Raw genomic sequence first — 25,619 nt, forward strand, 5'->3', positions numbered from 1 at the left:
CTAATATAGGAGCAAGGGGAACAAAAACAAGGATCCTGGTGGTATATGGGATCACAAGTATATCTCCCTCAAACAACCCAATGGAGAATTATAAAAACCCTGCAAGACTCTTTCCATAAAGGGAGAGATGCTACCCTGGCCATGGTTAACAGACTCTTCACTGGGCCTAACTTAGCTTTGGTGGTTAAGCAGGTCTGTCAAGCCTGCTCATTGTGTGCACTTAACAACTCAGGAAACAAAATGCCTCCTCTAATAGAACGAGTCCAGAGGAGAGGAGCTTATCCAGGGGAAGACTGGCAATTAGACTTCATCCATATGCCAGCTTTCAGAGGATATGCTTTTGTTAGTGCTAATAGATACCTTTACTGGTTGGGTCAAAGTTTACCCTAACAGAACAGAGAAGGTAATGAGGTTATAAAGGTCCTCTTAAGAGAAATAAACCCCAGTTTGGATTAACTCAGAGACTCCAAAATGATAAAGGCCTGTCCTTTATCTCCCGAATGACTCATGGGGTTGCTAAGCCTCTCAGAATCAAATACTATTTACATTCAGCATGGAGGCTTCCATCCTCTGGAAAAGTAGAAAGGACTATCCAAACTCTAAAGTGAGTGTTAGCTAAGCAATGTCAGGAAACATAAAAAATGTGGTTCAGCTTACTGCCTGTAGCCCTCTTAAGGATCCATAATACCCCTAGAGCAAAAATTAACATAAGCCTAAAAGAAATGTTATCTGAAGCCCTTTCTAAATTAATGATTCAATTACTGATCCAGAAACAGCCAGTTTTGTAAAATACCTAGTTAACCTAGGATAATTTCAGCAGGTTTTACAAAAGTTTGAAACTCATAGGCTGTCCACACCAGGAACTAACCAGCAACCCTAAATCAGGCCAAGAGATGAAAACACGGAAAAAGAGATCACTTGCTCAACAGTCATAACCCAAATGGAAGACACCATTTTCAGTAATATTGGCCACGCCTTCTGCAAAGTACTAAGGTTAGATGATTGGATACACCTTTCAAGGATCATGTCTGTGATACCTGAAGCCCCGGACCTGGAACCTGAAGCTCCCATCAGCCACTACACCTGTGAACTTGTGAAAGACCTGAAGTTCCTGTTTAGAAGATAGCCAAAAGATAATTAAATGCCCACCAACTTTCCCTGGTGTCTTTTTTGCATAGTTACTGTAGACTGGATAATAGTAGCCATTTTTTTTTTGTATTTTGTATAGTTTCATTGCCATTTCCAGAAGGATGGAATCACTTCCTTTGTACTAACTAAGCAGAATGTTTTAATTAATTTATATAACAAACATTCCTTACAGCATATGTATCCAGCCCATGAAGTTCCCATTAAATCTTTTAACCAAATTTATTTCCTCTCACCTAGAGACCATCAAGCTTCAGATTATCATGTGACAGGGCTTCCAGCCAGTTTCAGGTGCACAGACACCATCTTAGCCATCAAGAAGCTACCCTGTCTTCATTAGACAGAGCAGAATGAGAATTCCATGATCCCCAATAGGTAGAGACTAAGCCCCAAGTGAGCATGAAGCAGTTACAGAAGAAAGACCATTGGTCCTTCTGCTCCCCATAAAAATTTATGGGGATTGTGTCTCTCAGGGGGGAAATGAGGCAAGAGAATAAGGTCTGCAGGCAGGGAACCTAAGGCCATTCACAGTGACTTCCTGGAACTAAATCAAAAGGAAAACCCCAACTTCTCATGCCCAAGTAACAAAAGGACCAGAGGCTACTTACTCCCTTTGCAACCCCCCTCCCTTTCTGCATGGCACGTGAAAAATTGAAAGTACCTCTGATTTGTCCCCTCCCACAACCAGTCAGACTGATCGTGGACCACTACTTCATTTACATAGAGTGTACACCAAGTAACCCATGGGAAACCTTTAGAGGGTATTTAAACCCCAGAAAATTCTGTAACCAGGGCTCTTGAGCCACTTGCTCAAGCCCACTCCCATCCTGGGAAGTGTACTTTCATTTTCAATAAATCTCTCCTTTTGTTGCTTCATTCCTTCCTTGCTTTGTTTGTGCATTTTGTCCAATTCTTTGTTCAAAACACCAAGAACCTGGACAACTTGTAGTCAAGACCCTCCACCGGTAACATCTGTATTATAGAATCTTAATGCTCATTTCATCATGTCTCATTTGATTACTCCTCACTTTCTTCCCTCTAAGACAGGAGAGGCTATAGATACAGATGCCACCTCTTTCTTGGCAAAATGAAGATATTCCCACATCTTTCTCTATGATTCTCTTGTAGGAAGCCCAGGTAAATTTCTATCCTTCATTGATGTCCAAGCCCTCTGTCTAACAGAAATGTAGTCTCAAATTTCAGTCAAATGTATACTTTCCTTATTTATGAAAGGCTCTGTGTGTGTTTTCTTGCAAGAAGTTGCCAGGAAGGAATATGGGCTGTGCACTATGAAAGATCTGAAATCTGGTGTGTCTCTACCACTTGCTAGTCATCAATGTAAACTTGAAAAATTTTAGTTAACTTCTCCAGGACTGTTTTGTGTTTAGTTTTGTTCTGTCTTGTTTTTCATCTATGATATTGGGATAATAAATACCTTTTAGTTTTATGGAGGTTAACACAGATCATATAGGATGACCTGTCTTGTAGACAGTGAGAAGGTCAACAGATATTAGTGCCTTTCAGGTCTTCCCTAGGACAGAGCACTAGAGCTCTGGCCTTTGCAGCAATTCCCACCATCAACCCAGGAAGACTGTACCTAACCTCTGCCATGCCAAAACAGTTTGGTTATAACATAACTTTTATATTAGCAAATGTATCAAATAAGATCATGATTGTACTTCTAGAGTCATCTTCTATAGTTATCTTCCTTCTTCTCTTAAAGCCATTATTCTAATATGTTTCAATATTAAGAGACTTGAATGCCATCTATGCATAAATTTGTCTATACTTCTTGAGAGTAGACTTAAATAAAATATTAATGAACATCTTTTACAATGGATTCCAAATTTATGAATTTACTACTATTTAGCCTGGCAATGAACATTACCTCAAACACCATCTTTAACCACTTATTTACATTTTAATCATGTGTTCTTAATTTTTAGTGATGCCTATGAAGATTATAAAAATTCAGGGTTTCCTTTTATTAGTACATTATTAGAACATGACTTTTTTATTAAGAAACAAATAGGAATTTTAAAAATATCTATGTTAACTTTATTGATTTACTATTAAAATTGGAAAAGTAGTATTCTTGAAGACTATTTCCTTCACATACATATTTTAACCAAAGGCAGGAACAGAAGCTTACCCTTTGCCTTTGTGTTGGGCATAAAGATGGCAAAGGCCGCATTAATGTAGGAAGAAAATGGATAAATCAGCCCAAAGGAATTAGGATGTAGTAGCAATACACATATATCAAAAAAAAAAAAAAGCCTTTACAAAGTTCTGAATTTACCACCAATAATTAGAGAAATTTAGCAAACACGACAAAATTTGAGCTAACTCACATTATTTTTGACATAAAAAAGGAAAAAATAATTTCAAACCATTGGAGCAGTTTGCTACAAATTCTCTTCCCTTCTCTCACAGTCTCTCTCCCTTTTTAATATGTCTTTACCTTTCCTTAAGTAATCTTGCTGAGATATTTAACTTGTTTTTGAAAATACTTTTTTTCCTTAAACTTCAAAGTTTAAGTGACTCACAATAGTCTCAAAAGATTATTTTCTATAGGAGTTATAAAAGCTCACAAAGGAGAACAGCATGAGTAATTCCTTGCTACTAAAATTATAGTCATTGGACCATTTTTATTGCAGTACCTGGGAGCATGTTATCAATGTAGTATCTCAGGCCTTATCTTTGTCTGCACATTATGGTTTTAAGGACTGATATAGTAGCAAAAGAAGGAAATAAATGGAAGTATCAGTTTTCCTCCTTACTGGTTATGTGATCTTGCACAAGGTACTTAACCTCTCTGAGCATGATTCCTTATCCCTGAAGTGGAATGATGAAAATATTTTGCTTCACAAGATTATGGTAAAGATTAAACAAAAAGCATATATTTTATAGTACAGTCTCTAGCACACGGAAGTGTTTCAATAAATGTTAGTTCCTTGTTTATATTTGATTTTAGAGAAAGCATGAAATAGTAGAAATGTTGGAGCCTTTGAGTTAAGCTCACTACAGTGCACCCACCACCAGCACGTCATTTTACTCTGTTTAAAACTCAAAACCTTGATCTGCATGGACGATGATGGTGGTAGGAGAGCTGTGGGGCTCAAATGAATTAATATACATTATATATATGTATATAACAGATACTTTGTACAGTGCCTGGTGCATGATAAAAGCACTACAAAAACTATTTGTGTTTATTATTTTGTTATATAAAATATTACAATATTATAGTCAAAACAATGTGTTTGTTACATTGGCATTCTATTGATAAGTATTTAAGGATTTATACTTACCCAAAAATACAGCTCACTTTCCAAACTATTGCTACTTATGTCAAAAGTAAAGCCACATGTGGAGAAGGAGAGAAATAGGCACTTGGAAAATAGGGACTAATACTGTTGTTTCTTCTGTTTCGCTGCTCTACAGAGCACATTAGGGATATGGAAATATCATTAAGAATAAAAACAAATTTTGTTTTAAAGATTGAACCATAAAATGTTAACCACAAGGTGCTTTACCTGATGAGTCAAAGGTACTCTGAATAAATTCACATATTCAGTTTAGCTGTACATATTTCTTTTTGATATTTTAGGTCATATACCAGATGGCAGAAAACACTTATACATGATGACTTTTCCTAGATGTGCCAGCATATGCTGCTGAATTGCCTATACAGAAAAACCTTGCTCATTGCAAGTCTCTCTGGAAGTATTTCAAACAAAGCACATCAATTAACATTTGTTTATTATGCCACTGTGAGTATATGACAGTTTTTTTATTTCTTTCCCAAATACTCAGGCAACAGTTGGGTTTATATTGAATTCGTCACATGAAGGACTCATGTTTCAGGATCTATTCACAATTGTTTTTCATTTCAAATATGCTTATTAACTATTTCACCTCTCCTCCAACCTCCAAGAGGCATCAAATTTTATGAACAAATATAATAAAAGTTATAGATGATAAAATGTTATCATGGATAAAAAACATACGAGATGAGAGTAGATAATGTAAAGAAAGTTGATAATGTAGAGAGAGTAGATAATTTAGTTAGGAATGGATTTACCAGTGTTGTAGATAAATTGAAGTATTAAATTTAAAATTGTATTTATGAAATTCAGTTGTTTATCATATAAATTGCATATTTATTTTAAAGCATAAAAAGAGAAAATTTCTACTTAATTCCATAAACATTGCATTATATTCAATCCTTATGAAATAATTCCTTCCCCTTAGAAGGTACAGTAGTTTATAAATAAAGTTATCTTTCACTCTATGTAGGTAATAATACTATTGCATAACAAAAGGTTTTTGAAGCAAATAATTAGGAAAGGAGAAAAAGAACAAAGGTTGTGCTATAAACACAGTCATTTGCAATAACTTAAATAAGAGTGCAACACATATTTTCTTTTAGATCTAAGTGTCTGAGGCACAAGCCTTCACTGTATAGGTGTTTTATAGATGTTCCCTAATTCACATGGAGTAGTGAGAGTGTCTGAAGACTAATTTTTTAAATCCTTGTGAAATGAAAGGTTTTATATAGTTTATACCACAGAACTTGTTCAAAGAGGTACTACAGGAAAATATTATAAGTTGGTTTAAGGGATTTTGGGAATTAGCAAGTTATTAAGGAAATATAAGAACATTTAGAAATAAATAACCAACCTTTGGAGTTTTATTACTGAAAGTAAGTGTTGCCACGATAGTACCAAAAAAAAGAAAAAAAGAAAGAGAAAAAAAAACACCTCAAATGTATTATGCTCAAGTTTTACTTGTAAAATTAAGCATAACTGTAAGATGTGCTTAATTCAACTTATATTGCACATATTCTGATGATTTTAGGTAAGAAAATATAATTTTAACAAATTCAAAATCATTTTTCTTTTTTACCTACAGAGCAAAGGTGATCCTTTTGTCTTGTTTTGTCTTATTTGTATATGTGGCATTAGGCTGTTTAACTTAGTCTAAGTTTCCATTATTAACTTCCTTAAGAAAGCAGCTTTAAAAAATGTAAATAGATGTTTGTTCTTTTACTCAGTAAAATTAGGCATGAGGGGGAAGAAATTTTAGCTGTGAAACTCAGTAAAGTTAGAAAATCACATAGGCCTAACAACTCAGTCACAAGTACAAGGAAGACATAAAGAAAAACTGAGACCCACACAGATGCTAATCACTTTAGCCTTTTGAATAATTAGGTTTGGAAAATTTGAGGAAGTTAGTTTAGACATTAGTACTCCTAAGACGTAGTGCAGACATGCTAATACTGCATTTGATACCATCTAATAATAAAATGAAAAAAATCTTTTATAACGTAAGTCATAAATATGATGCAAGCCAAAACACTGGCTAGGAGTAAAATAAACACAGCAATTGGACACCTAAATTTATGTTTCATCTATGACAAGATATTATTCTTACTCAATGAAATCATCCTTCAAAATCAAATTAAATAAAAAGCTTCTCAGCCAGGCATGATGGCTCACACCTGTAATCCTAGAACTTTGGGAGGCTGAGATGGGCAGATCACTTGAGGTCAGCAGTTCGAGACCAGCCTGGCTAGCATGGTGAAATCCTGTCTCTACTAAAAATACAAAAATTAGCCAGGCATGGTGGTGCATGCCTGTAGTCCCAGCTACTCGGGAGTCTGAGGCAGGACAATAGCTCGACCCCGGGAGGCGAAGGTTGCAGTGAGCTGAGATCACGCCGCTGCACTCCAGCATGGGTGACACAGCTAGACTCCATCTCCAAAACAAAAGCAAATAAATGAATACTGACAGAATTCGACATCAGCAGATGCTCATTAAAAGGCTACAAAAGTGTTTTCTTCGAGCAGAAGAAAAATAATACCACACAGAAGGCCACAGATTCAAGCATTCAAGGAAGAAGAGTAGGGAAAGAAACTTTCAAATATGTGGGTAAGCTTGAAGAATATCGATTACATAAAGCAATAATAATATACTGGTGCTTATAAACACACACACATGCACACACACATACACGAACACATCCATAGATACATACACATAATTAAAATGCTAAACAGAATTGCATAAGAGGATATAAATGGACTTAAAATATTATAAGACAATTTCATGGTCCAGGAAAATATAAAATGCATATACATTAGATTTTAATAATTCAAGAATTTATTTTGTAAAATCAGAGGTAACCGGTAACAGTAAAAGAATGTGTAAGCACCAAACAAGTAAAGGGGGTGGGGTGGAATGGTATAATTTAAAAAACAAAGTATTTTCCCAAAAGGCAAATAAGAGATTATTTTAAAAGAACAAGAAAGAGGTGTCATCTGTATAATAGTAAATAACAAAACGTAGAAATACATACAAATATATTGCAGTGACAGTAAATGTAAATAAACTGTTTCAATTTGAAGACAGTAATTTTCAGGTTAAAAAAATACCACTTCTCCTTAAGAGACATACATATAAGAATTCAGGGAGCATAAAATTAAAAGATGGAAATAGATATACCATATTAACATGAACCCTAATCAAAAGATATCTGTTGTAGTTATATTTATTCACAACAGAAAAGGTTGACTTTTAATTTAAAAATCATGATTATAAAGTGTAGTGATTGATCATAATAAAATTAGACTAAAATCAAACAATATAAATGTAGCACTGAAAGTCTCAATATATGTAACACTAAGCCATAGGTTATCTTCTAAACAATGTATGGTTTAAATAGAGATAACAGAAATTAGAAAAGTTTTTGAACTAAATGATAATTAAAATATTGCTTATCACACTTTTTAGGATATTACTAAAATTACATGTGAAAGTAAATTAATAGTGTACAAAACACATATTAGAAAAGGAAAATACTACAAATCTATGACAAGGAATAAAGTTCAATACTTTTAGGAAAATAATAATCCATTAAATGCAAGGAAATTAGCAGAAGAAAATAATAAACCTAATATCAAATGTGAAAAAAAGAGAGAAAACACAGTTCAAGAGAATCAAAAGTTGATTTTTAAGACTGAGAGGCCAAGCAGAGTGGCTCAGGCCTGTAATCCCAGCGTTTTGAGGGGCTAAAGTGGGATGGTGGCTTGAGCTCAGAAATGTGAGACCAGCCTGGGCAATATAGTGAGATCCAATCTCTACAAAAAGTTAACAAATAAGCTGGGCATGACGGCCTGCATCTGTAGTCTCAGCTACTCGGGAGGCTGAGACAGTAGAGTTGCTTGAGCACAGGGTATAGTGAGCCATGATCACACCACTGCACTCTAGCACAGGCAATAGCGCAAGTCCCTGTCTCAAAAAAAAAAAAGACTGAGAAGTTCATAAGGCCTTGGAATGACAGATTAAAATAAGAACAAAGATGAAAATAAGAAGAGTTAGGACTTAGCCAGTGGATATCACACCAAATTTTAAAGACATTAAAAAGATCATAGAAAAATAGAAGCAATTTTAGAAAACATCTTTCCGAATTTAATTCCTAGAAAGAAAACGTACCAATGCAAAATTAGTCCACAATTTAAAATCTTCCCAAAAATATCCATAACCAAATAGCTTCACTTGTGAATTCTACAAAACTTATAGGGAGAAATAATGACAAAAATAGAAACCTCTTCCAGAGTATTAAAAAAATATAATTTCCCAATTCACTTCATTAGCCAAGAATAACTTTCATACAAAACCTTAACAATATAGGAAAGAAATATTATGGAACAATCACATGCATGAATACAAATGCAAAATCTTAAAGTATTATTAAAGCAAATAGAGCAATATTTACATCTTCACCAAGTTATTTTTATTCCAGGAATGCAATGATTGGTCAACAAAAGAAAATCAAATAATATAATTTACAACAGTAACAGAATTATGGAAAAATCTGTCAATCATACCAAATGATGCATGAAATGTATTCGGTAAAATTCTATATCAATTCATAATAAAAGTTCTTGTTAAACTTGGAAAAATTGAGTTTTAATTTATGGGAGGTATTTCTAAAAAAAAGGCAATGTGAAAATGTTGAAAGCTGTTCCTTGTGAGACTCATGTAAAACATACATGTCCAGCATCATCATTCAGTCCTGTACTAAAAGTGACTAAACAGTAAAATAAGATAAGAAAATGTAAAAAAGTTTATGATGCTTGCAAAAAAACATGAATTTTTATGTAAAAAATAAACTTTTGAACTATAAAAACAATTTAATAAGATTGGTGGGTAAAACATTAACACACAAAACTAAATTATGTTTATATAAACCAGTACAAATTCTATATATGCATATATTTATAAGCATATGATATATATTTTACAATAAAATAGATACATCAAACAGCTAGAAATATACAAAACATTATTGATAGAAATTGGGAAACACCTAAAAAAGTGGCAGGATGTAAATATCCATGAATTACCTATTATATATTATAATGATATGTATCAATTACCAACAAATAGCTCTCTAGATTCAATGAAAATCCAATAAAAATCCAAGTGGACTTGCTTTTTAAAAAATGGAACTTGACAAGTTGATTTTAAAATATATATGGAAATGTTACAATACAAAAAAAAAAAAGAAAATCTGGAACAGGGTTTGGCAAACTACCACCCACAGGCCAAATCCAGCCATTTTTTTTTTCACAGCCTAAGACCTAAGAATGACTTTTACATTTATAAATGGTTACACTTTAAATGATTTTAAAAGTACCAACATAATAACTTGGATTTTGCCTCTGAGCCCACAATGCCTAAAACATTTACTATTTTGCCTTTTAAGAAAAAGCTTGCCAACCCCTAATCTAGAATATGAATAAGCCTTGAACACTTACTCAGTGAAATGTGCTTTTTAAGACAAAAGACAGAGTGTAAAGTTTTTTTTTTTTTTTTTTTTTTTTTTTTTTTTTGATATGGAGTCTCACTCTGTTGGCCAGGCTGGAGTGCAGTGGCCCAATCTTGGCTCACTGCAACCTCCACCCTCCGAGTTCAAGCGATTCACTTGCCTCAGCTTCCCAGTACCTGGGATTACAGGAGCCTGTCACTGCACCTGGCTAATTTTTTTTTTTTTTAATAGAAACAGGGTTTCACCATCTTGGCCAGGCTGGTCTTGAGCTCCTGACCTCGTAATCCACCCACCTCGGCCTCCCAAAGTGCTGGGATTACAGGCGTGAGCCACTGTGCCAGGCCACGTCTAACATTTTTGTAATAGAAATCTCAGAGAAAATAAGAGACAATGGAGTAGAAGTAGTTGAAAACTTCATTGCAAAGAAGTTTCCAGAACTGATGAAAAAATATCAACCCACAGTATTCACATACCCTGCAAATGTTGAGCAAAAAAAATACAAGGGGAACTACATCGGATTTATCTTATTAACCTTTCTAAAAGCCCAATAGAGAAATCCTAAAACCAGAGAAATGAAAAAATACAGTAATTTAAAATGAAGAACTATTGGGCTGACAATTGATTTCTCAACAGAAATGACAGAAGCCATTTACATTTATAAATTCTAAAAATATGTCAACCTAGAATTCTATATGCATAAGTATGCATATAGAAATAAACACAATTTTTTCAGCAAACCAAAAACGAAAAATTTAATGGCCAGGCTACCTGCACAGATTAAAAAATGAAAGTACTGAATTAAGTTCATCACATAGAAGGAAACTGAATATACATAGTGGCATAAAAATGCAGAAAGAAATGAAGAATAAGATAACAAAATATATTTTGACCTGTCTAAAACAATAATAATGTTTAGAGTAGTAAAAATACAAGCAGAATTAAAATGCATAAAACAATAAATGTTCTAAAGTTCTAGAATTTTCAAGTAAGTGGTAAAAGTAATAATTTAGGTTAGCCTCTAATAAATTAAGGAGGCATACTGCAATTCCGAAAATAGCCACAATATGTATTTAGAGTAACATATTACTAACAAACTGATAGAGAAAAAAATACAATGATAAAAATATTTGATTAATACAAGAAAATAAGGCTTTCTGAAAAATGCCTGAGATAAAATATAATACGTTGGTTAAATAATAAAACATAATATGTATCAAAAATTACATTACATGTAAATATACAAGTAAAAGGTGAAGATTGTCTTTCAACTACTGTGGTTAAAAATATCATGCTTAAAAGAAACATACCTTATATAAAGACACAAAAAGTTTAAGATCAAACAATGAAAAAAATACTTTTCATGGAAATGTTAATCCATAGGCAGCTAATGTACATATACTAATATGAAAAAGATCAGGCTTTAATATAAGAAGCATTGGTAGAAATAATAAGGAAAATTTCATAATAATAAGGACTCAAGCTTATTCAAGCTTATATATTCATATTCAAGAGAAATATGAAACCTCTATTTTAAATCTTCATACACTTAATGTATATCTGCAAATATATAATTTATCATTAAACATAATTAAGAGAATGAAAACCTGTTCATGCATAAATCTTTGCCAGAGCCTATGTCCAGAATGGTATTCCCTAGGCTTTCTTCTAGGGTTTTTATAGTTTTTGGTCTCACATTTAAGTCTCTAATTAATCTTCAGTTAATTTTTGTGTATGGTATAAGGAAGGGGTCCAGTTTCAGTCTTCTGCATATAGCTAGTCAGTTATCCCAGCACCACTTATTGAATAGGGAACCCCTTCCTCATTGTTATTGTCAACTTTATCAAAGATCAGATGGTTGTAGGTATGCAGTTTTATTTCAAGGTTCTCTATCTTGTTCCATTGGTCTATGTGTCTGTTTTTGTACCAGTACCATGCTGTTTTGGTTACTGTAGCCTTGTATTATAGTTTGTAGTTGGGTAGTGTAATCCCTCTGGCTTTGTTTTCATTAGCATTGCTTTGGCTATTCTGGGTCTTTTATGGTTCCATACGAATTTTATAATTTTTTTTTTTCTAATTCTGTGAAAAAATATTGGTGGTTCAATAGGAATAACATTCAATATGCATATTGCTTTGGGCAGTATGGCCATTTAAACATTATTGATTCATGTATCCATGAGTGTGAAATGCTTTGCCATTCATCTCATTTCTGATTTCTTTCAGCAGTCTTTAGAAATTCTTGCTGTAGATATCTTTTTTTTTCCCTGTTGAGCTGTATTCCTTTTCATTTTATTCTTTTTGTGACTATTGTGAATGGTATTGCATCCTCATTTGTCTTTTAGCTTGGATATTAGTGGTGTTTAGGAATGCTAGTGATTTTTGTACACTGATTTTGTATCCTGAAACTTTGTTGAAGTACTTTATGAGATCTAAAAGTCCTTGGAAATAGACTATGAGGTTTTCTAGATATAGAGTCATATCATCTTATAAGATAAGTAATTTAACTTTTTCTCTTCCTGTTTGGATGGCTTTATTTCATGTCTTGCCTGATTGCTCTGGTCAGGACTTCCAGTATGATGTTGCATAGCAGTAGTGACAGTGGGCATCCTTGTCTTGTTTTGTTTCTCTAGGAGAATGCTTTCAGGTAAATTGTTCAATATAATGTTAGCTGTGGGTTTGTCATAGATGACTCTTACTTTGAGGTATGTGCTTCAATTTCTTGTTTGTTGAGTATTCCTAACATGAAGAGATGTTGAATTTTATTGAATGTCTTTTCTGCATCTATTAAGATGATAATGTGGTTTTTGTTTTTAGTTCTGTTTATGTGATGAATCACATTTGTTTTGCATATGTTGAATCAACCTTGCATACCAGAAATAAAGCTGTGATAGTTAATACTGAGTGTCAACTTGATTGGATTGAAGGATACAAAGTATTGATCCTGGGTGTGTCTGTGAGGGTGTTGCCAAAGGAGATTAACATTTGAGTCAGTGGGCTGAGAAAGGCAGACCCACCCTTAATCTGGGTGAGCACAATCCAATCAGCTGCCAACATGGCTAAAATATAAGCAGGCAGAAAAATTGAAAAGAGAGACTGGCCTAGACTCCCAGACTACATCTTTCTCCCATGCTGGATGCTTTCGGCCCCCGACCCCCTGCTATTCCAAGTTCTTCAGTTTTGGAACTTGGACTGGCTCTCCTTGTTCCTCAGCCTACAGGTGGCGTGTTGTGGGACCTTGTGATCATGTAAGTTAATACTTAATAAACTGCCTTTTAGATACATATATATCTATTCCATTAGGTCTTCCTTCTAGAGAACCCTCACTAATACAAAAACCTACTTGATCATACTGTGTTATCTTTTTGATGTGCTAGGATTGTATTTTGTTGAAGACTTTGGGTCAAAGTTTATCAGGGATATTGCACTGAGGTTTTCTTTTTCTGTTTGTTTTTGCCAGGTTTTTGTATCAGAATGATGCTGGCCTCACAGAATGAGGTAAAGAGGAGTACTTCCTCCTCAATTTTTTGGAATAGTTTCAATATGATTGATACCTGCTCTTCTTTATACATCCGATATAACTAGGCTGTGAATCCATCTGGTCTATGCCTTTTTATAGTTGTTAGGTTATTTATTACTGATTCAACTTTAGAACTTATTATTGGTCTCTGTAGGGTTTTGATTTCTTCCTGGTTCAACCTTGGGAGGTTGTGTGTTTCCAGGAATTTATCTATTCCTTCTAGGTTTTCCAGTTTGTGAGCATAGAGCTTTTATTGATCATTTGTATGGATTTTTGGGGTTTTATTTGGGGAGGGCTTGCATCTTCATTTCTTTCAGTTCAGCTCTTATTTGGTTATTTTATTCTACTAGCTTTAAGGTTGGTTTGCTCTTGTTTTTCTAGTTCCTCTAGGTGTGATGTTAGCTTGTTAATTTGAGATCTTTTAAACATTTTCATGTGGGTGTTTAGTGCTATAAACTTCCCTGTTAACACTGCTTTAGCTATGTTCTAGAGATTCTGGTATGTTGTATCTTTGTTTTCATAAGTTTTGAAAAATTTATTGATATCTGCTTTAATTTCATTGTTCACCCAAAAATCATTTAGGAGCAAGTTGCTTTATTTACATGTAATTGTATGGTTTTGAGAGATTTTCTTGGTATTGATATCCATTTTTATTGTCCAAGAGTATAATTGGTATGATTTTGTATTTTTTCTTTAATTTGGTGAGAATTGCTTTATGGCCAAGCATCTTGTCTATTTTAGAGTACGTGCAATATGCAGATAAGAAGAATGTATATTCTGGTGTTGTTTGATGGAGTGCTCTGTAGATTTCTGTTAGGTCCTTTTGGTAAAGCGTCAAGTTTAGGTCCTGCATATTTTTATTAGTTTTCTGCCTCGATGATCTCTCTCTCAGTGGAGTGTTGAAGTCTCTCACTATTATTATGTGGTTATCTAAGTCTTTTGTAGGTCTTTAAGAACTTGTTTTACGAATCTGGGTGCATGAGTGTTGGATAAATAGGTATTTAGAATAGTTGTCTTCCTGTTGAATTGATCCCTTTATAATTACGTAATGCCCTTCTTTTCCTTTTTATCAGTGTTGGTTTAAAATCTGTTTTGCCTGAAATGAGAATAGCAACCCCTGCTCTTTTTATTTTCCATTTGCTTGATAGGCCTTCCTCCATCCTTTCACTTTGAACCTATAGGTATCCTTACATGTGAGATCAGTCTCTTGAAGACAGCATACAGTTGGTCTTTCTTCTTTATCCAACCTGCCACTTTGTATTTTTTAAGTGGGGTAGTTAGTCCATTTAAATTCAAGGTTGATATTGATATGTGTGGATTTGATCCTGTCACTGTGTTGTTAGCCAGTTGTTGTGTAGTCTTGATTGTGTTGTTGCTTTATGGCGTAAATGGTCTAAGTACTTAAGTGCATTTTTGTAGTGCCCAGACAGTCTTTCATTTCCACGTTTAGCATTCCCTTAAGGACTTCTTGTAAGGCAGGTCTGGAGGCAACAAATTCCCTTAGTATTCACTTGTCTGAAAATGATTTTATTTCTCCTTCACTTACGAAGATTAGTTTGGTTAGATATGAAACTCTTGGTTGGAATTTCCTTCCTTCCCTTCCTTCTCTTCCTTCCTTCCTTCCTTCCATCCTTCCTTCCTTCCTTCCCTCCCTCCCTCCCTCCCTCCTTCCTTCCTTCCTTCCTTCCTTCCTTCCCCTTCCCTTCCCTTCCTTCCTTCCTTCCCTTCCCTTTCTTTCCTTCCTTTCTTTCCTTCTTTCTTTCTTTCAGGAGGGCATCCCAATCTGTCACTCAGGCTGGAGTGCAGTAGCATAATCTTGGCTCACTGCAACCTCTGCCTCCCAGAATCAAGCAATCCTCCCACCATAGCCTCCTGAGTAGTTCAGACCACAGGCATGCACCACCACACCCAGCTAATGTTTTGTATTTGGAGTAGAGACAGAGTTTTACATTGTTGCCCAGGCTGGTCTTGAACTCAAGCTCAGGTGATCCACCCACCTCAGCCTCCCAAAGTGCTGGGATTACAAGCCCGACGGAATTTTGTTTATTTTAGGATGCAGAATATAGGTCCCCAATTTCTTCTGGCTTGTAGGGTTTCTGCTGAAAGGTCTGCTCTTAGCCTGATGAGGTTCCCTTTGTAAGTGACCTGACTCTTCTTTCTTGCTGCCTTTAACATTTTTTCTTTCACATTGATCTTGGAGAATCTGATAACTATGAGTCTTGATGATGGTTATCTTGTATAGCATCTCACATAGTTGCTCTGAATTTGAATATCATCCTCTCCAGTGAGGTTAAGGAACTTTTCATTGGCGATATCTTCAAATATGTTTTCCAAGTTGTTTGTTTGTCTCCCGCTCTTTCAGGGATGCCAAAAGTCGTAAGTTTGTTCTCTTTATATAATTCCATATTTCTTGGAGGTTTCGTTCATTCTTTTTATTCTCTTTTATATATTTTTGTCTGACTGAGTTGATTTGAAGAACTCGTCTTTGAGCTCCAAGATTCTTTTCTCAGCTTGATCTGTTTTGCTGTTAATATTTCTGATTATGTTATGAAATTTTTCTAATGAGTTTCTCAGCTCTATCAGATCAGTTTTGTTCTTTCTTAAAATGGCCATTTCCTCTTTCAGCTCATATATCATTTTACTGAATTCCTTAGATTTCTTAGATAGGATTTCAACTTTCTCCTGAATCTTGTTGATCTCCTTGGCCATTCAGATACTGAGTTCTATCTTTGACATTCCAGCCATTTTAGTCTGGTTAAGAACCATTGCCATAGAGCTAGTGTGGTAATTTGGAGGTAAGAAGACTAAAGTTGATCCATTCTCATACTGCTATAAAGAAATAACTGAGCTGGATAATTTATAAGGAAAAGAGGTTCAAGCGGCTCATGGTTAAGCAGGCTATACAGGAAGCATAGCAACTTCTGCTTGGCTTCTTGGGAGGCTTCAGGCAATTCACAATCATGGTGGAATGGAAAGGGGAAGCGGCATATCTTACATGGCTGGAGAAGGAGGAAGAGAGAAAGAGGGGAGGTTCTACACACTTTTCAACAACCAGATCTTGTAAGAACTCTGTCACAAGAACAATACTAGGGGGATGGTGTTAAATTATTAGAAATCTCTTCCATTATCCAATCACCTACCCCCAGGCCCCATATCTAGCCCTGAGGATTACAACTGAACATGAGACTCAGGTGACGACATAGATCCAAACTATATCAAAGACACTCTGGCTTTTTGAGTTGCCAGAGTTCTTGTACTCATTCTTTCTTATTTATGTGGCGTGATGTTTCTTTAATCTTTGAAGTTGCTGTGCTTTGGATAGGCTTTTGCTTTTATATTTTGATTTCCTTAAGGGTTTAACTGTGGTGTATGTTCGGTCTCATTAACTGGTTTTGTTTCTGAATTATTTCGGGTAGCCAAAGTGCAGATCAGCAATTGTGGGCTGCATGCTTTAACCCTAGGTAGCTGGGACCGTGCCCATGCCTTTGTTCTCTAGCTACTTAAAGTTGGGTACCTGCTGTGTTGGAGTGGCCAAGGTGTTTCTGGTCTGGTCTGCTGGCAACATCATTCTGATGGGGGATGCCAGCAGAAGTGCTTCATTGGGGTGGTAGCAGTGGGCCCCACTCTCATGTACCAGTAGCATCAGGGCAGTGATATGGCAAGGTCTGTACATGTACATGTGCACCAATGGTTGTGTGGCAGTGCGCATGCCAGAAAATCAGTAGGGAAAAGCTGTAGGTGAGAGCATAACCAGCAGAGCAGTAGGGGAAGGCTGTAAGTGGGTGTTACTGGAAGCCCATCTGCAGAACTCTCCAATTATTAGGCAGGATCTTCAGGCAAAGGAGCTACGGTGGTGCCCTCAGGGAAGCACCTCAGTTGAACATCTGAAGCTGCACTGCAAGTGAGTGTAGTAAGCCAGGGACCTGGGGAGAGGCCAGCAGACAAGGGGGTGCTCAGATAAGACTAGCCTCATCCCACAGGTAAGATAGCCCTGTTCTGTACAAGTCCAACAGTCAATAAAGGCCAAAGACACCTAGAGAAGTATGCTAAACTTTGGAGGATGGGCATCCCTGGCCATTTTCCACTACAGCCATTCCCACACCTAATCCACTGCCAAATCCCTTCCAACTGTCCAAGCAATTATCTCTGCCAGCTCAAATGTCCATGAGGATTATGGGGTCTCCTGCAGTTAGGATTCTATAGGTCCATGGCAAGAGTGGGCTATCCCATGCCTGTTTAACTCACCCCACCTCTAGGGGCCGTCTGGGGCCAGGAATGAGTCCTGTTTCTTGGCAATCCCCTGCAGGGTTCCCAGCTTCCTCCCAGCTGCTCAAGGTCTGCATTCTTCCTCTGTGCACTCTTAGATCTTCCAGGGATCTGCTCAGAGTTAGGCAAACCTTCTTAATGGTCTAGTAACTTAATGGTGAAAGAAGGTCTTCCTAGCTACATCTAGTCAGCCATTGTGGCTCTTCCCCTTTTCAGACTTTTCTGGGTCAATTGGATAATCACAAAGAAAAAAATATATAGAATTTTACTTTGCATTACAGAAAAAAATCAATTTCAGATGAACTGTAAACCTAATCCTAATCTTAACCATTTTTCCCAGCAGATAATATAGAAAGATATCTTTCTGACCATGGGGTAGGAAAATAGTTCTTAAATAGTATACAAGTAAACCCTAATAATAAGGGATAAATTTGATAAAATGAATGGCATTACAATTTTAAAGCTCTCTTCATGAAATTAAATTATTAATAGCATGAAAAGCAACTAAAAAGTAGAAGAAAATATTTTAAAACCAACAAAGAGCTGGTTTATTTTATATATATAAATTCCCACAAATTAAAAAGTAAAAAATTCCAATTAAAAATGGGACAAAATTTCTAGCAGGCAATTTATACAAGAGAATATCAAAATATCATCAGAATGATGTTGCCAGCAGACCAGACCAGAAACACCTTGGCCACTCCAACACAGCAGGTACCCAACTTTAAGTAGCTGGAGAACAAAGGCATGGGCACGGTCCCAGCTACCTAGGGTTAAAACATGCAGCCCACAATTGCTGATCTGCACTTTGGCTACCCGAAATAATTCAGAAACAAAACCAGTTAATGAGACCAAACATATACCACAGTTAAACCCTTAAGGAAATCAAAATAAGCAAACAAAAGGATGCTCAGCTTTGTTAGTCACAAGTGAATGCAAATTAAAACTACAATGAAAGCTATCATACATCCATCAGAATATCTACATTAAAAAGGCTAAAAATTTTTCAGTCTTGGTAAGGATTATGTATTAGTTCCTGGTGTTGTGAGAACAAAGTACCACAAAATATATGACTTAAAGAACAGAAGTTTATCATGTCACAGTTCTGAGGTTAGGAGCCTGAAATGAAAGTGTCGGTAAGGCTGGTTCTTTCAGAGGGCTTTGAGGAAGAATCATGCCTCTCTTCTAGCTTCTAGTCATGGCTGGCAATACTTGAAATTTCTTGGCTTGTAAATGTATCACTCCAGTCTTTACCTCTGTCTCCACATGGCTCTATCCCTGCGTCTTTGTTTTCACATGATTGCCTTCTTATAAAGATACCAATCTTATTGGATTACGGGCCCATCTACTCCAGCGTGACCTTGTCTTAACTAACTACAACTACAATGGCCCTATTTCCAAATATGATTCACATTCTGAGATAGTAGGATTAGGACTATAACATATCTTTTTGGGAGCTACACAAATCAACACATAACAGTTGTGAAGCAACTAGAACTTTCAAATACTTTAAAAAGCTATTTGGCATGATCTATTAAGGTTGAATATAGACCTTCCATATGATCCAGTCATTCTCCTCTTCCATACCCAAATACTAGATTGAGCCATATGAAATTACAGTTTTGGACAACAAAAGCCATTTGAATATCAGCCATTTCATATGGGTCAACCAGAAATACATAAACATTTGCATCAGAAGATATTACAAAAATGCTTATAGCATGATTATTCATAATAGCTTGAAATTGAATATATCCTACATGTCTATCAACACAATGATTAGGATAATGTGAAAGGTTCACAAGGAACAAACTGAAAATTTTTCCAATGGCCAAAGCAGGAACAATTTGAGCAATAGCAACAAAAGTAGTGTTGACTAATCATTAAAGAAAGAAGTTATATCCAGAATTTACAAAGATCTCCAAACAGTTGATAAAATAGAAAACCCAAGAGAAAACCCAAGAGAAAAAAAAATAATTTTTGAGCTGGCAGTTCACTAAAGAGAAAATTTAAATGGTGGATAAAAAGTGAAAATATACGCAACTATATTTGTATTACTGAGAACACGCAAATTTAAACCACAATGACTTTTTCACATTATACCAATGAGACTGGCTGTCCAGCAATCCATGCTGAGCCCAGCTCTACAGTCAGGTGAGCTCTATGCTACCCAACTCCAGCCAATAAATCTGAAAAAATAATTTAGCCCTTCCAATCTTTTCATATTTTCATAGCTGGTTATAATCCCAACTTTAATCATCCATTATTTTATTTGTGCATGTGTATTTACCATTTTATTAAAATTATAAAACAACTTATAGAGTGCCATAGGTACTAGACCAGAATAAAATGTAAATGAAGAATCGGAACAAAGAAAAAGTGGTAAGGAAGTATAATGAAGCCAGAAGCAAAATTATTAGATAAAATTTATGTAGTAAGAAATGTTAACAATCCTTTTTATCTTCTTGTTACCCTTATTAATATTCATTTTTTGCTTTTGTATTTTCTTAAAATAACTCAAGAATTTCATACAGGGAGTAACTCACTGGGAAGAATGTTTAAGAGCACTGGCCATCAAAGTAGCACATATGAGTTTGAACTCAAGCACTGTTGATAGCTAGCTATGTATCCATAGTCAAGTTACTTCACCTTGCACAAAAAAAAAACAAAAAAAAACTGTTCTCATTTAAAGTTTCAATTTCCTCATCTGTAAAATCAAGACCATAATGTGTGTGTGTGTATATGTGTGGATATATATATATATATGTATATATATAATATGGTTCTATGAGAATTAATTAATGCACATAAAGTGTTTATCAGATGACATACAGTAAATATCAAATCTTAGCAATCGTAAGTGTCTTTTTAAACATGACACATATAAAAGAAAGAAACAATATTCATATTGAAGAATATAGCAGACTGAAATCCCATTTATGCAGCTTTCTATCAAAAACCCTTTTGTATGTAAAAATATCACCAAAAACTAAGAGGCTTAACACAACCACTTATTTAGCATATAGTTCCCCAGGTCAGCAATTTGAGCTGGGAACAGAGAATGGTTCTACTGGTCTGAGCTGAGTTTATTTTTGTGTCTGTGGTCAGAGTTTAGGTCAGCTGGGGACTGGCTTGAGTTGTAGATGGGAGTAAATCAGTTAAAATGGAGTGTCTGTTCCACATTGTCTGTCATCTTCCAGCTGGATAATGCACTTATTGACATGGCAGTTAATGGGTTCTAAGAGAATAAAAGAGGGAAGACCCCAATGTATAAATATTTTTAAAATATTTCCTTGTATAAGATTTGCCATTGCCTATTATCTAAATCAAGTAATATAGTCAAGCCAAGAATTTGAGTGTGGAGAGAATGATGCAACGTGTGGTTGTAGAGAGCATTGAATAAATTGGGAATAATTACTCTAACAACATACCATGAGTTCCAAAGCAATAATTCATTATTAAAAAAAGTTACAGTTAATCGTACACTTAAGTTTTACCCAACATAAATTACCAAACAATTAAAATTCAATTAGAACCAACAATTTTCGCCCACAACTAACTCCTCCACTTAGCATCTCTGTTTCTATGAAACCACCTAAGTCTCCATCACGTTAGCCTGGTAATGCAAACAAACCTTCCAGATTTAATGCCCATGAATGCTTAATCCAAGCTATTTTCCCAACTTGGCAAGTCAACCTACAATGTTCTTTTCACAGTGTTCTTATTTCTGCATGGGTCATGACATTTTCTTATCTGCAAGATGCTCTTTGACCCTGCCACTTTGCATCATGTTATCCAACTTAGAATTTAAATTTCCCCCTCAAGTACTATTTAATACTTGAAGAGGACAATAATACATTCCCACTAATATTAAAAAAATGTTAGGGATCAAACGTTTATCTGGGCTCCTACTAAGTGCCATGAACTTTGATGCAGCTAGCCACACATATGATGTCCTCTTTGTATTAGTCTTTGTCTATTTCTGGAGAATGTGCTTTCTGGTTAAGACAATAAGGCTTATGTGTAAAGGTTATGTTTTACACTTCTTTGCATCTTGCATAGAATTCAGCGAGGCTGAACAGACACAGTAAATAATAAATATTTATTTCATATATTTTTTTAATTCTGGTGAAAAATTTTACATAATTTTATACTTTATATATCTGTAGTGTCTTAATATTAAGTCAGGAAATTCAAACTAAATTAAGTGATTTTTTCAAAGTCACTAGGTTAAATACTTTATCATTTATGTCCATAAATCATATAGTCTATTGTTTAATAATCCAAATGTCTCTATCTCTAGCTAACTTTTAAATAAAATAGATATAGAGTTAACTGTGTGTTTTAGTTAAGGTATTCAATGCAAATTAAACACATTTCTTAAACATATACTATGCCTAAATCAATGTAACTGCTTTTAGAAATTTCTGATTTCGATTTGTCTGTGAGAAAAGCTAACTTCCCCCTTCATTTAATATTTAAAATAAATGAAAACACCCTTTAAATGTCTTCTAAGCATTGAAAACAAATTAGCACAGGTAATGGTTATGGGTTTGTTTATTCGTTAATTCTCAGCGCTGACTACTCAAGTAATGAGTATCTAATATGTATCTAATATCTAAAAGATATTTGCTATGTCTGATTGACTTATGAATTTCAAATGTAATTACCTATAGATATTTACTAAAATTTTGAAGAAAAAAGAATATCTTATATCCAATGATTGGCTCCGAAAACAGCATATAAATAGAATTCTAATTATAGAAATGATAAATTTGAGTTGACTTTGTTACAGTATAATCCATTTGTGATTTGACAGTAGCATATAAAAATAGTTATAAGACTAGAGAGTAATACAAATAATTGAAAGAATCATGGAAACAGAACAAAAAGAAAAGAATAAGGTTGGGTGAGGTGACTATATGCCATTTTCTATTTCTGTTAGAATTGTTCAAAAATTAGCCTGTAATTTTTGTAAGGTCCAACAAACAGTTTATACAAAATTAGTAATAAGGTTTATAGAGTGCATAAGACTAAAGAGGATTTATTTCCTAAATCCCAATAATGGGGATATTGGGTGATAAAGTGGCCATCACTGAAATAAATATATTAATTTTCTTTGTTTTTCTTTTATTTTGGGGCACTTAATCCAAAACCAAGGATAAAGCTGAAGCACAGTTGTATAAAAGCACGTCCATGATATTCAAGACAGTATAATTCAAGTGGGCAGCTCTGTGATTGTCTTTTTCCAAGAAAAAAATAAAATATATGGAGAAAATGATGAACTTCTTGTGTTTAGATAATACTCTTTAAGGATTATTATTCCAAATTGTACTTATGGTTAAAAAGCAAAGAGTTTAAGGTTTTATTTTCCATGAAGTATGCAGAGTATAGATACTTAGGGTTGCCAGTAATGGCCTATCATATGCTTTGATAATAAACTGGACAGATTAAATTTATTAATTGCCCTTCCTACCTATTAACATTAATTTGTATCCATAATTATAATCTAAAAACAGGACATTAGGAATATTAGGATAATTGCACCTGTGAAAGCTAGAAATAACCAGAAATTTTCAATGACAGAAAAAAAGTGTGTATTTCCAGATTACAAACAGATTAACTTGCCTCAAAATAAGACATAAGAAAAAAAAGCGTTTGTCGGCACTTTGAAATATCATAGGATGCCATATGGATAAAGCATCAATGGAAAAATCATGTGTATTTTATGAAGAATGAATGGCCAATTTCAAAATGGTTTTCTTTGAATATGAAGAAAAATATATATGTTCATTCAATCAGAGCTAGAAAAACCAAGAAGCTCTAAAATATATTTAAACTTTAACAAAAAGAGTTTAGTATTGGCAAGTCCAGATTTGCAACTTACTGTGTAATGGAAAACTTAAAAGTAAGATAGATGAATAATTTGCCATCCAGATTGAGAAACTTTTGAAAGGGAATTAATTTACGACTAGTAAGAAAGTTGGGACAATAGGCATGAACCCATGCTAATGTGGGCAAATTGGAATGCTTGGTCAGCATACTCATAAATGTCTCCAAAAGGCATAAACCCAAAACAGAACAATTACCCTTCCCAAATATCAACTCTTCTCTTCAGGCTGCTTAGCCAGGGGAATGCCAAGTGCTAGACCTGTAGAGATCAGGATGGCCACCTATTCTCATTGCCTGAAGAGAAAATACCAACCCAATTTTTCCCCACCTATTTTGGAAACAGATAAATAAAGCCATTAGTGAAATCCCTAAACCATGTCTACTCCATCAATGTTGTAAACTTTTTTCAAGCCTGCTATCTCATAGTTTCATGAAGATTTGTAGCTTGCCTCAGTTAGCACACCTGTAAGAAACCACCACAATAAAAGAATTTCATCGGTTTACTTCATAGCTTACTCATCCTCCACTTCCTCCAAATATTTTGCTAAGTTATTTTCACTTTCTTCATCTGAAATTCATCAACGTTTGCTGTTGAATTTTTTCTATTAAAAGCAAATGTTCTCCTCTTATAGTTCTAACAGCACAATAATAAATCATAATCTCTAGAGATATTGAGAAGTAATATAACTTAGAGTATAACAAATAACTTTTATCTCAGTATATTTTATTTACCAAAAACTTTAAATGTTTTATAACATGAATTCATTTAGTCATCATAACAAGCCTGTGCATTAGATACTATTCTTAGCCCCATTTTCAGAGAAGAAAACTGAGGTAAAAATATGCCCAAGGTCACTTAGATACTCTGTGGTAGAACAGCCATTTGAACCCAGGCAACCTTTGCTTTAGGTTCTGTGCTCTCAAAATCACTCAGCTTTCCCGTCTCTTATGTGATTTTCAGTTACTATCCCTGTCTGTGAGCATTAGAAATATCCCTTGGTATACAGTTTTCAAAAATAAGAAAACTAAGGCTGAGGAATAACTTGTTCCAAGTCCCATCTGTATAAAGAGATTGTGTGGAGTTGGAATTTAAACTGAATTATTTTTTCTCTGTTCCCAAGTGTTTAGCTACTCTCACCCACTGCTTTGGTATGACAAACTTGGTTTAAACATTCTCCAGTTATGACCCAACATATATTCAGTTACCTGCTAAATATGAGTGCACAGGTTAGTGTGTCAACAACAATGTTAAATATTAGCGATACTAATGAATATCTTAGTCTTGTCCTTGATATTCATATGAACAAATCTAGTAGGTCACTTGCAAATTTCTCTAAATCTCGTTTGTTAAGATTTTTATATCCTTTCTACAGTCAATTTTCATCATTTATATTTTCTTAGAAAATCATTTATTGCACTATATTTTCACATATATTAGCACACAGTTGTAAATTGATCCTTTTATAATCATTTTCCAATTACTTTCTTATAATCACATTCCCTTTCCCCTTCTAGATTTTGTGATTAATAAAAGTTTCCCTCATTTTTCCATTATATTAGCTAGCCTAAAATAGTTTATGTATTATTTTTATTTTACCCAAGGAAACAATTTTAGGATTTATCAGTTCTATGCTTTTTATAGTCTGCTTTTATTTTTCTAAATGTACTTTCAACTTAAACTTTTTCTTATTTTTCACAAACACTTAAAAAATTATTCCCAGAGCTCACTCTTTAAGTGCTACTATTGCCATCTTAAAACAACTCTCCTTGCCCACCTGCCTCTCTTACCACTCTTTGCTTTCCTTACCAGAGGCCAGCACACGTTGGTCTTCTTGCTCTCTTAACACACCAAACTAATTCTTTTCTTAGAGCCTTTGCAGGACACATTTTTGTATCCATAAACTCTCTACCAGAGTATATTTTTTATGGATACTTCCTTCTCATTATTTAGGTCTCGTTTCAAATA

General features: G+C 34.6%; 1 protein-coding gene and 1 long non-coding RNA gene across 2 annotated transcripts in view; both read right to left on the bottom strand.

Annotated features, from left to right (window-relative positions):
- Positions 1-25,619, bottom strand: part of TMEM232 (transmembrane protein 232) — a gene marked incomplete at its 5' end in the record, with an annotated part of 254,920 nt that overhangs the window by 128,568 nt on the left and 100,733 nt on the right. The gene's annotated exons all lie outside the window — the stretch shown is intronic.
- Positions 12,924-23,216, bottom strand: LOC115836365. Its single transcript, XR_004031398.1, has 3 exons — positions 23,204-23,216; positions 15,404-15,407; positions 12,924-13,034 (listed from the first exon to the last, which is right to left on the bottom strand). It is a non-coding gene; the product is annotated as an uncharacterized LOC115836365 (long non-coding RNA).

The sequence above is a fragment of the Nomascus leucogenys genome, chromosome 2 (genome assembly GCF_006542625.1).
Source record: "Nomascus leucogenys isolate Asia chromosome 2, Asia_NLE_v1, whole genome shotgun sequence".
Taxonomy (NCBI): Eukaryota; Metazoa; Chordata; class Mammalia; order Primates; family Hylobatidae; genus Nomascus; species Nomascus leucogenys.